The sequence below is a fragment of the Orycteropus afer genome, unplaced genomic scaffold (genome assembly GCF_000298275.1).
Source record: "Orycteropus afer afer isolate SDZICR_OR568_19922 unplaced genomic scaffold, OryAfe1.0 scaffold00164, whole genome shotgun sequence".
NCBI classification, from domain to species: domain Eukaryota; kingdom Metazoa; phylum Chordata; class Mammalia; order Tubulidentata; family Orycteropodidae; genus Orycteropus; species Orycteropus afer.
Window position 1 is genome coordinate 2786834 of NW_006921751.1, and position 11600 is coordinate 2798433.

The window sequence follows — 11600 nt, forward strand, 5'->3', positions numbered from 1 at the left end:
TGGATGTCCCTCAGTTGTCTCTCCTCACCTGTAACCCTGGGCATAATTATTGTGTCTAATTTTCTACATGATATACCATTTGTCTCTGAGATCTTGGTATCTACTGTATGGATGTGCTCTTAAAGACATTCCATAGCCTCTGCTTACTTCTCCCTGCTGTGGTTTCCTATTTTTGGCGTAGGTAGTTCCCTTTTTTTGTTTATAAGCTCTCTGTGCTTGATCCCATCCAGGGTCAAGTTGTGTTAGAGAAAGAAGTTATTTTTAAAAAGATCCAATTGATCAATTTGCTGCAAACAGAGGCTTCTAATGTATAATTTGACTTTCTCTCTCAGACTCACTGATTTGATGTAATCCAGAGGAGGACAGTCCAGGCCCAAAGCTAAGATGAAGAATGATCATGATGTAATCACAAGTATTTCTCTAATATGACACCACTTATAACTTTAACATTTTTTAGTACTTTTAGAATACATTATCTTCATTCAGCATTAAGAGAGACGTGATTTTTTTAAGGTGTTATCCTAATATAACCTAAGTTAATTTTGACTCTTTTTCAGTGTTACTGAGAATAAGTAATTAGAAACTGCTACCTGTCTTAAATATTAGTTCTCATAACTTTTATTTAATGGATATTATGTATACACACAAGAGCTCTGGTAGCTAGTGCCTAAAGCACTTGACTGCTAACCAGAAAGCTGGTGGTTCAAACCCAGCAGCCACACTCCTCAGAAGGAAGGTTGGGCAATCTACTTCCATAGTGATACCACCTCAGAAACTCAGGACAACAACAATAACACCATATATACATACACACATTGTGTATGTGTGTATATATATATATATATATATATATATATAAAAATAAACCAATTACATTGGTTTGTATAACATAAATTAGAAAATTTTCTCTACAAAATCACCAGTGGTAATGGAAAACAGGTTAATATTCTTTCCCTACATGTTTTCTCTGAAAAACTTTTGATTTACACTTGAGACAAGCTCATTCAACTTAAAAACACTGGCAATGAAGACTGAAATGCTGTGTTAGGGAATTATATGCATTTCTTTTGCAGCTAATGATGGCTTTCTTCTAGAAGTGTATGTAAGTGGACATAATCTCTCATGGACCTGAAAAGAAACTGTGCTCTAATTCTAACTCAGCATGGATAAAGATGAAGTAAATTGTTCTGATATATAGAGAGTGGAGGTCATTGAAATCATTGCTCCATAGAATGCTTTTTTAAATAAAATGTAAATAAAATTGAACAAAACTAACTAAACAAACTATGTTACAGGAGCCAACAAATATTTCAAAGTGTATGAAGTAACTAGTGATTGGCATTTTTATAATTATCAAATTAAAGAATGCCTTTATGTCTAAAGCCAGTTTTCCTTTAGATGATTAGAATGATTTTACATTCTCTAGAGTACAATACATTTCTAGAGTAAAATCTCCATTTGAGTTGACACAAAGAGATTTGATTTAGCATAAATGTGTCCTTTGGGTGTTAAATTACTTATCTCTCTTTCAACCTAGTGTCATCTTGACCATATGTCATAGTGACCTAAAAATAAAAAATCAATAACAGTGCATTCCACAAATGTTAGGTCTAATGACACATCCAACTGCTGACTTATAAAATTGTCATTGTTCCAAGATGTTTTTATGTTCTACACAAAAGATGAATCCTAGGTAGAAAAATGAAACAGAGATACCATCATAAAAGGAAAATCTTTGTGGCAGGTCAAGTAATTTGGGATAAAACAAATTGTTTATTTGTCTTTAAAATATATTTCCATGGAAGAAGTAATGACTTAATTACTGTTTAATACACATATAATGTATGGAATAATTGCAATTGAATTTTAAGAGAGTAGCCCTGATTTCAACAAAATTGTGATAAGGTTTCATTTTAAAATCATATAATAAGCAACACCTAATCTACTTCCTAGGAGCTCTGGTAGCATAGTGGCTAAGGCACTTGACTGCTAACCAGAAGGCTGGCGGTTCAAACCCACGAGCCACTCCTCGGAAGGAAGGTTGGGCAATCTATTTCCATAGTGATACTGCCTCGGAAACCCAAGGAGGGGTCGCTATGAGTCGGGTCTGACTCAATGGCACATAACAACAACAACAACAACAACAACAATCTACTTCCTTAGTGACACCGTCTCAGAAACCCAAGGAGGGGTCACTATGAGTCAGGTCTGACTCAATGGCACATAACAACAACAACAACAATTTTATGGTGTAACTATTTTTAAATCTCATACATAAACAAGTTCTCTATTATAGGATCACATGGTTTGAGAATTAAATGAACATAAATGATGATCCTGTCCATCTTATTCATATTATAGATGATAAAAACAAGTCTGGAAACATTAAGATAATTTGATCAAAGCTCCAAACCAAACTTATTGCTGTTGAGTCTATTTCAGTCCATAGTGACCCTATAGGACAGAGTAGAACCGTCCTACACGGTTTCCAAGACTGTAATATATATGGAAGCAGATTGCTACATCTTTCTTCCATGGAGCAACTGGTCAGTTCAAATCATCAGCCTTTAATTTAGCACCCAAGCACTGAAGCACTATGCAAGAACTCCTTATTTAATGCAAAAGTAACTAAAATATAAATAAAGACTTTCATATTTCCATACTTCCATAATAGCAAGTGACCTGAACAATATTGTTACATTTTAAGAGAAAATTCTGCACCATGTTAGTATGGTTTATTTTATTCTAGGCTATATTTGGTTTTTTGACATTAAAACCTGGCCACAAAATAAAACTATCTTTCCCAAGAAACAAACCAAATATCTAGTAGGGTCATCTGAAAAAGGCAATAAAGAGGACTGGCTGATTTGCTGAACCTCCTGGAAGATTGTAATCAGGGACAACCACTATCAGCAAGGCATTTATGTTAAAGCACAAACCCCAAAACTGTTGATTACAGTTAGGTTGAGTTCTGACACAATGATTAGCAATACCATTTTCCTAAAATATTTTCTCAAAAATTAAATGAATAAAATACACATGGCATTAGTACCATTGTAAACCGAGCTGCATTGTGGTCATGTGGTTAAAGTGTCAACTGTCACTAAAAACTTTGCTGCAATTGCTGTTGATGAGTAGTTTGGGGAATTTGAAAAATGATATGGACAATGTAGAGAGCATGTGCAATTAATTATAGACATTAAATGTTAAAGCCACCTCTTTAACCACACAATGATAATTCGAATACTACCACATCCATGAATAAATCTTTGACTGTGTATAAATGTTGCCAAAAGAATGTTAAAAGTACTGATTTTTTAAGCTGTGGTACACAAATACAGATATACTGATCTTAGGAAACCTAATTCAGCAACAAAGGATATTAAAATAAAACATATATTTTGAGGATATGATATAAAGTCATTTCCATCCTACTGAGGTTGTACTTAAAAGTCAAAATAAAGGCCAATGACATCTACCATAGCTTCCTTTTTTATTGCATTTGGTGAAAATTTACTGTGGTGGCTTGGGAGCAATTTTCGTAATCCCTTCCTTGTCCCTAAGCAATATATGAAAAGTATGAAAGTGGTATCTCTAAACCATAATTCAGTATCATGAAAACAGTGAGAAGAGTACCCAGGAATATCTACTGAATTTCAACAGCCATTAATGTGACTCTGCTACCTGAACAGAATATATTAGCAACAAATAACACCAGAGTGAAGGCAGCATTTCTAAAGTGATAATTAAAATGCATTTTCATTTCTTATCTAGGGGATTTTGCAATTCAAAACATCCTGTATTCATCCTTACACATTTATGCTCTGTTCACTCTTATTTTTACTTCTACCAACTCGACCAACACCAGATGCACATTAAATATATTAAAGTGGATGATTCACAAATGTCAGCTTTCCTTATCACTAAGTAGGAGGATCATATTTTCCCTCATAAATGTTAAAATAACATCTTTAACCTCTAAACATCCCTCCTCAGGATCTTTTGTACACATGTTGAACATTATTCTTAGTTTCCTAGTAAGTATTTTTTACCGAGGAGCTTTCTATTTTTTGGCAGTGGATGCACTGATAGCCCCATTTGTTTTTTGTTTTAGTATATCATGCATTGAAAGAAAATATTTAGAAAACATGACAAAGGTGTGCTTAGCTTCAGTGGATTTGAAGCAGATAGAGAAGGCAAAGAATATAGAGTCAAAGATGTAAAAGACACCTTTTCACAGTGTAGTGTTTTATTCTAACACCTACTAACAGGAGTCATTTTCTGGCTTATCAAAATACTGCAGCAAAATGTTAGGTCAGACAGGTCTTAATTAATACTAGAATTATTTACATAGTGTTGCACATAAAATACTACCAAAATATTTCAAATAAGCTCCATGTTTTAGTCACCTCTGAGGTTTTATAAAATTGAGTATATGAACAAAACACTGTTATTCTGGAGATACGGGAGAAGGTGAATAAGATACATCTCCGGACATGGAGTCTTCTGCCATCCATTTATATATGATATTGTTTGCATGCAAAACATGAATTGCAAGATTATTTTAGAAATACACACTCACCTAATTAAGTTTAAGAGGAATAAGGTAAGACTGAAGTATTCCAAATGAATCCAACATTACTCTGCCTTCCTATTCACCCTTATATATTTCTGTCATATCTTTTATTCAAATTTGTAAAGAATTAAACCTTGTCAATGCCTAAAACTTAACATGTGTGTATTGTTTCAAAAACAGAATATATTCAGTTCCACTAGAACTCACACTATAAGAGGAAGAATGGCAAGGAATAAAGAGACAGAAGTAGTCAAAAGTCATGGCAGTCGTTGTAAGTTATGGTAGAATAATACAAATTTTTGCCTTAAGCTGAAAGATTTTAAGTGAAGGAGAAATATCAAATTTGCATTTTAGAAAAGCCTTTCCAGTTTCAACATAAAAGAGATTTTCAGAGAACAAAATTATAGACACAGACACTATAAGCAACACACCTATCTGGGATACATAACCAAATTTGTGAGTATGCATGGTTCTTGCAGGCGGTACTGAATTTCTAGATAGCTGAGAGGCCGTTAGTAGAAGGCACCAATAACTGGCATGGTTTGCTTTATAAGCAACACATTCTTCCAAGCAAACCTGAACACGTTAGCACATTGTTGTTGTTGTTGTTATTTGCCGTCGAGTGGGCCCCGACTCATAGCGACCCCTCCTTGGGTTTCCGAGGCAGTTATCACTTCGGAAGTAGGATTGCCCAACCTTCCTTCCAAGGAGAAAGTAGTATTTATTATTTACAACAATAAGTGGATAGCATATGATAAAAGAGCAGTTCTCCTCGCTTAATAGCTGTTCAGGTGAAGATGATAACTCTTTCACACACACCTCACTTTGTGTCACAGATGAGAGACTTAAATGAGACAGTCACATGAAACACCAATCCCCTCTGGCTTCTGGAAGCTGTCCCACTGGATATAAAGAACTTTTCAGCACACTCCGTTCACCTGGCTTTATGGATGAGGGTCAAAATGGAAGCCTAATATGCCCCTAGCCAGGAAGATTCACTTTAAGTGGGCTGTAAGCTTAATGCTACCTGTGCTGTTCATTAAGCACCGCAGCTGAGGAGACAAAGGGGGCCTTCCCCTACTCAGTTTTATTCCCCAAAACCAATGTGACAAACTGTGTCTTTTTAACCCTGCTATCGAATATCAGACCAGAAAGAGGAGTTAGTTCTGAGGCTTAGAAATGCCAGGACGGGGAGGAATGTACAAACCACCTGACATTTTTCTTCAGTTTCATCAGCTTGAGGAATGTCAAATATATTCTCCGTTTTGGTTTTCTAACTCCAGGTCTTTCTTTGCACATTTCATTTACTTTGTCTTCTCAAGCTGCTTTTGAAATCTTCTGTTTACCTCTTTTACTTCATTTCTTCTATTCACTTTAGCTACTGTATGTTCAAGATTAAGCTTCAGAGCCTCATCTTACATCCACTTTTGTTTTTTCTTTATTTCCTGCCTTTTTAATGACTTTTTTTTCATGTATAATGTCCTTGATGTCATCCCATCACTCTTGTGATCTTCAGTTATTAGTGTTCAATGCCTAAAATTTATTCTTGACATGGAATGTACTCAAGGTTGTACTTTGTCTCTTACAGACTTGTTTTAATTTTCCTCATCATCAATTTAAGCTTGCATATGAGCAATAAGTCAAGCCCCTGACCTTTTTCTGACTGACGGTGATCTCCATCATCTCATGCCACAGACATAGTCAATTTGACTCCTGTGTATCACATCTGGTCCACAGATGTGTAAGGTCCACATATATACCTGCAATTTCTATAATTGAAAAAAGATATTTTCAATGAATAATTTGTTTGTCTTGCAAAATTCTATCATGCTATCTCTGGCTTCACTTTTATCACGAAGGACATATTTTCAAGCCACTAATCATTTTTCTTTGTTTCCAACTTTTATATTCTAATTGCTAGTACTTATCAATGTTTCCTGATTGCATGATTGATTAATTTCAGATGTAGAAGTTAGTAAAAACCTTTAAATTTCTTCATCTTTAGCATTAGTGGTCTGTGCATAAATTTTAATAATAGTCATATTAACTGATCATCATTGTAAGCTTATAGAGATCATCCTATCATTGACAGTGTACTACTTGGGAATAGATTTTGAAATGTTTTTGATGGTGAATGTGATACCAATTTGTCATTTTTAATTGGACATAATAGATCATATGATTGTCCAATTCAAAATACCCAATACCAGGCCATTTCAGCTCACTAATGCCTAAGAGATCAATCTTTATGCATTCCACTTCATGTTTTACAACCTCCAGTTTTCCTAGATTCATAATTTCTACACCCATATTTTGATTATAATGGATGTTTGCATCTGTCTATTCTCATTTGACCCATGCCACATTAGCAAATGAAGTCCAGAAAGCTTTACTCTATCCACATCATTAAGGACAGCTCTACTTCTAGGAGATAGCTCTTCCTCGGTTGTATTTTGAGTACCTTCCAACCTGAAGGTCTCATCTTCTGGCACTATATCAGACAATATTCTGCTGTTTATATCCTTCTTCCTGGTCTGTTTTAGTCTGGAAGCTCTGCTGGAACTGGTCAAAGATGTCACTTTGATGACTAATGTGCACCTCATACAAGCCATGGTATTTTCAATTACCTCTTGTGCATGTGAAAGCTGGAAAACAAATAAGTAAAACTGAAGAATTGATGCATTTGAATTATTGTGTTGGCTGAGAGCATTAAATATACCATGGAGTGTCAGAATAAACCAGAATGTTCCTGAAGGAAGAATGGCAAGCCTTCACCTCAATTTCTTTGGACACATTATGAAGAGGGACCAGTCCCTGGAAGACATAATGCTTGGTAAAGAAGAGGGCCAATGAAAAAGAAGAGCTTCAACAAGATAGATTGACTCAGTGGCTGCAACAATGGACTGAAACATACCAATGATTGTGAGGATCACACAGGACTGGGCAGTGTTTTGATGGCACCTGACAACAATAGCTTCTCATGTACTTGCCAGTTCTAGCTCACCAGTTCCAAAGGGCATGACACTACTAATAGGGAATGTCAGAATAACTTTTCCAGAAGAATAAAGGTGATCAAAGCCCCTTAGGACTATATTATGTTAGACAGTAGGACAATTAACATAATCTGGAGTCAAGAAAATGATCATGATCATGATCATGATAGCTGTAGTTAACACAGGCTCATGGCAACCTATGCAAACAGAACAAAATGTTGCCCAGTCCTGCATCATCTTCACAATTGCTGGTATTATTGAGTCCATCCTTGGAGCTATTTTGCCAACCCATCTCACCAAGCATCTCCCTCACTCTTGCGAATCCTCTACTTCACCAAACATGATGTTCTCCAGTTATTGATGATAGGTTCAAAGCAGGAGAATCAGACATATGTGTCTGATTAGAACTTTCCCTCAGAGAGTTTTCAATGTCTGATATTTTGGAAGAAGACTGCCAGGCCTTTATTCCTAGACACCCATGGGAGGACACAAACCTCCAAATTAGGTTAGTAGCTAAGCATATTAATGGTTTGCACCATGAGGGGATTCCACCTCTTACATAAACTTCTAATAAAAATTATTATTTAGCACTATGACTGGCACACAATTGGTGCCTGATAATTGTAAACAAAAAGGTGCCTTGGAGACTTACTGGTTAAGAACTCAGCTACTAACTGAAAGTTAGGCGGTTTGAACCCATCAGCGTCTCTGCAGGAAAAAGATGTAGCAGTCTGCTTCTGTAAAGATTACCACTTTGGAAATCCAATGGGACAATGCTACTCTGTCCTACTGGCTCACTATGAGTTGGAATCAACTCAACAACAATGAGCTTTTAATTTTAAACAGTATTAGAATTTTTCACTGCACCAGTGAATCTGTTAATGTTGCTCTTATACCTGAAAATAAGACATTGCCTAGTTTACACAGTCACATGTCCATGTGGGGAAATGTAAGATTTATTAATATCAATGACTAATGACTAAAGAGAAGCTATATGGTATCTGGTTTTCTCTGTACCATTCGTGTTATATATATATATATATATATATATGTATACACACACACACACACACCAGAGGGAGTTCTGGTATGATGGCAGAATAGACAGACAGACAGACAGACAGACTACACAGATCCTCTTCAAAAAGACAAGGGGAACCAATTAACACAAACACAGAAGATAATCCTGGACCCCTGAGCTTTGAAGGGAAGGATATAAATGTGGAGTAAACTCAAACTACCATAAGAACTTGCATGAAAACACCAAAAAAAGAGACATATGGAGCTGTGGTCAGTCAGCGATCCTGATGGCACAAACAGCTTGGATATTGCCAAGTGGTGTTAGGACCTAAGAGTTAACCTAAAATCAGCCCTGCTATTCAGGGGCTGCGTAGAGTACTGCACTGGTGGCTGGTGACTAAAAGGGGGAAGGAGCAAAGGTGGCCTGAGCTGTGGAGTTTTGCCTGTCCAGAGGGCACAGCAATTTTGAATGTTTACAAGCATTTCAGCCATTTTGGATATTTAAAGCAACAGTGTTCTTCCAGATTCCAGGGACTCAAAAATAGGCTCCACTTGTTAGAAACCACAAGGACCTTCTGGACATCAATGACTGGAAAGGTTCTAGTTTTCAGCTTTTTGTCTCTTTTTTTTTTTTTTTTTTTTTTTCTGGTTATTGTTCCTGTGTTTTTTACACAGTGTGTTTTTTGTCCACTTGCTTTTACTTCTTTGATGGTTATTCAATTATTATTTTTGTCTAACTGAGTGGGAGACAGCAACAGTGCCCATATAATACAACTACTCCCACATCTCCTGCAGTTTCACTTACTGAGTGAGAGCCACCACTTCCTTTTCCACCAACTGGCCAATGATAAACAGCCACCAAGAAAAGCCTGACTTACCCTTAACTGCTCTTCACAAAAGGTAATAGAGATCTAAACACAACAATATCACAATGTCTTGGAGACAACAGATCATCACAGTCCACACCAAGAAACAAGATAAACTGGTAGAAATAAGGGGGCAAGATACAGACACAGAAGACATCCAGAGGAAGAAGCAGAATTAGAACACCTTGATAAGGAATTCAAAAGAATTATATTTAGGTATCTTCAAAGGAATGAGAGACAAATCAAGGAAAACACTGAGAAAATTAAGGAAAACAAAGACAAAACCCTAAAACAAGTTCGGAAGAAAATCCAATAACAAAATGACAAAAAAATGAAAAAATAGAAATGATACAAACTCTACAGATAGAAATCTAGAAGATTAGCATTAAATTTTCAGAAATAGATAACACATTGAAAGGGCAATGGAGTAGAATTGAATCAATATAAGATAGAATTCAAGAGATTGAAGACAAATACCTGAATACTTCTTTGGAAAAGGATCAATCAGAAAAAAACATCAAAACAAAATGAAGAAAGCCTATGGTTCATGTGGGATACCATCAGAAGGAATAACCTATATGTCATTGGAATTCCAGAAGAGGAAAAGACAAATAAAACCACTGAGAAAATTGTCCAAGATTTGTTGGAAGAGAACTTCCCTGATATGATGAAAGATGAGAATATGTCCATTCAGGAAGTCCAACAAACCCAAAACAGGATTGTTGTTGTTGTTGTTATGTGCCATCAAGTCAGAGCCGACTCATAGCGACCACTCCTTGGGTTTCCAAGGCAGTTTCACTACAGAAATAGATTGTTCTATCTTCCTTCAGAAGAGTGGATGGTGGGTTTGAACCACCAGCCTTCTGGTTAGCAGTCAAGTGCCTTAGGCACTAAGCTACCAGAGCTCCCTCAAACAGGATATACCCTCCCAAAAAAATCACCAAGACATATCATCATCAAACACATGAAAACCAAAGATAAAGAAAGAATCCTAAAAGGAGCACAGGAAAAATGAAAAGTTACTTAAAAAGGACAACCAGTAAGAATAAGCTCCTATTTCTTAGCAGAAACCATGCAAGCAAGAAGGCAATGGGATGCCATATATAAAACCCTGAAAGAGAAAAATTGCCAACTAATAATTATATACCCAGAAAAATTGCCCCTCAATTGTGATGGTGAAATTAGATTTCCAGATGAGCAGAAATTAAGGGAATTTGTTAAAACCAGACCAACCTTAAAGGGATACTAAAGGGAGTCCTTTGAACAGAGAACCAATAATAGCAAACAACAACCGACTACTAATGTACAGGATGACATAACCCAGAAACCAACACAGCTATGGACATATCCAAAGTAAAATAAACTTACAAGATTGTAAACAGGGAACCAGAGACATCAATTGGCAAATTAGGAGAACTACAAACCTAAAACAGGGGGAAAATAGTATAGCTACACAACTTCTAAAAGGTGAGGAACTCAAGAGAGTTACAAAATAGAATGGATTATTTTACACTTGGGCAGAAAATATTAAATTATGGGGTAACTTCAAAGAAAATGAAAAACCTTCATATCAGAATAAAAAAGAGAAAAAGCACAAATATTTAGCAAATACTAACACAATAGCAACAAAGGAAATAGTAATACGATTCATAAACATAATTACCTCAACATGGAAAATTATATGGAACAAAGAAACCAGGGACATCATGAAAAGACACATAACAAAATGACAGCACCCAATCCATACTTGTCGATAATTATGCTGAATGTTAATGGATTAAATGCACCACTCAAGAGACAGAGAGTTGCAGACTGCATAAGAAAACACAACCCATCAATATGCTGTGCACAAGAGACACACCTTAGAGACAAAGACAAAGATAGTCTAAAATTCAAAGGTTGGAAAAAGATATAACAAGCAAATGGCAACCAAAAAAGAGCAGAAGTGGCAATAGTAATTTCTGATCAAATTGACTTTAAGACAAATATCACCATAAGAGGAAGGAAGGACATTACCTAATGATTAAAGGATCAGTTGAATAAGAAAATATAACCATAGTAAATATCTATGGACCCAATGAAAGAGCCCCAAAATACATAAATCAGACTTTAAAAGAGTTGAAAAGCCAAATAGATGACTCCACA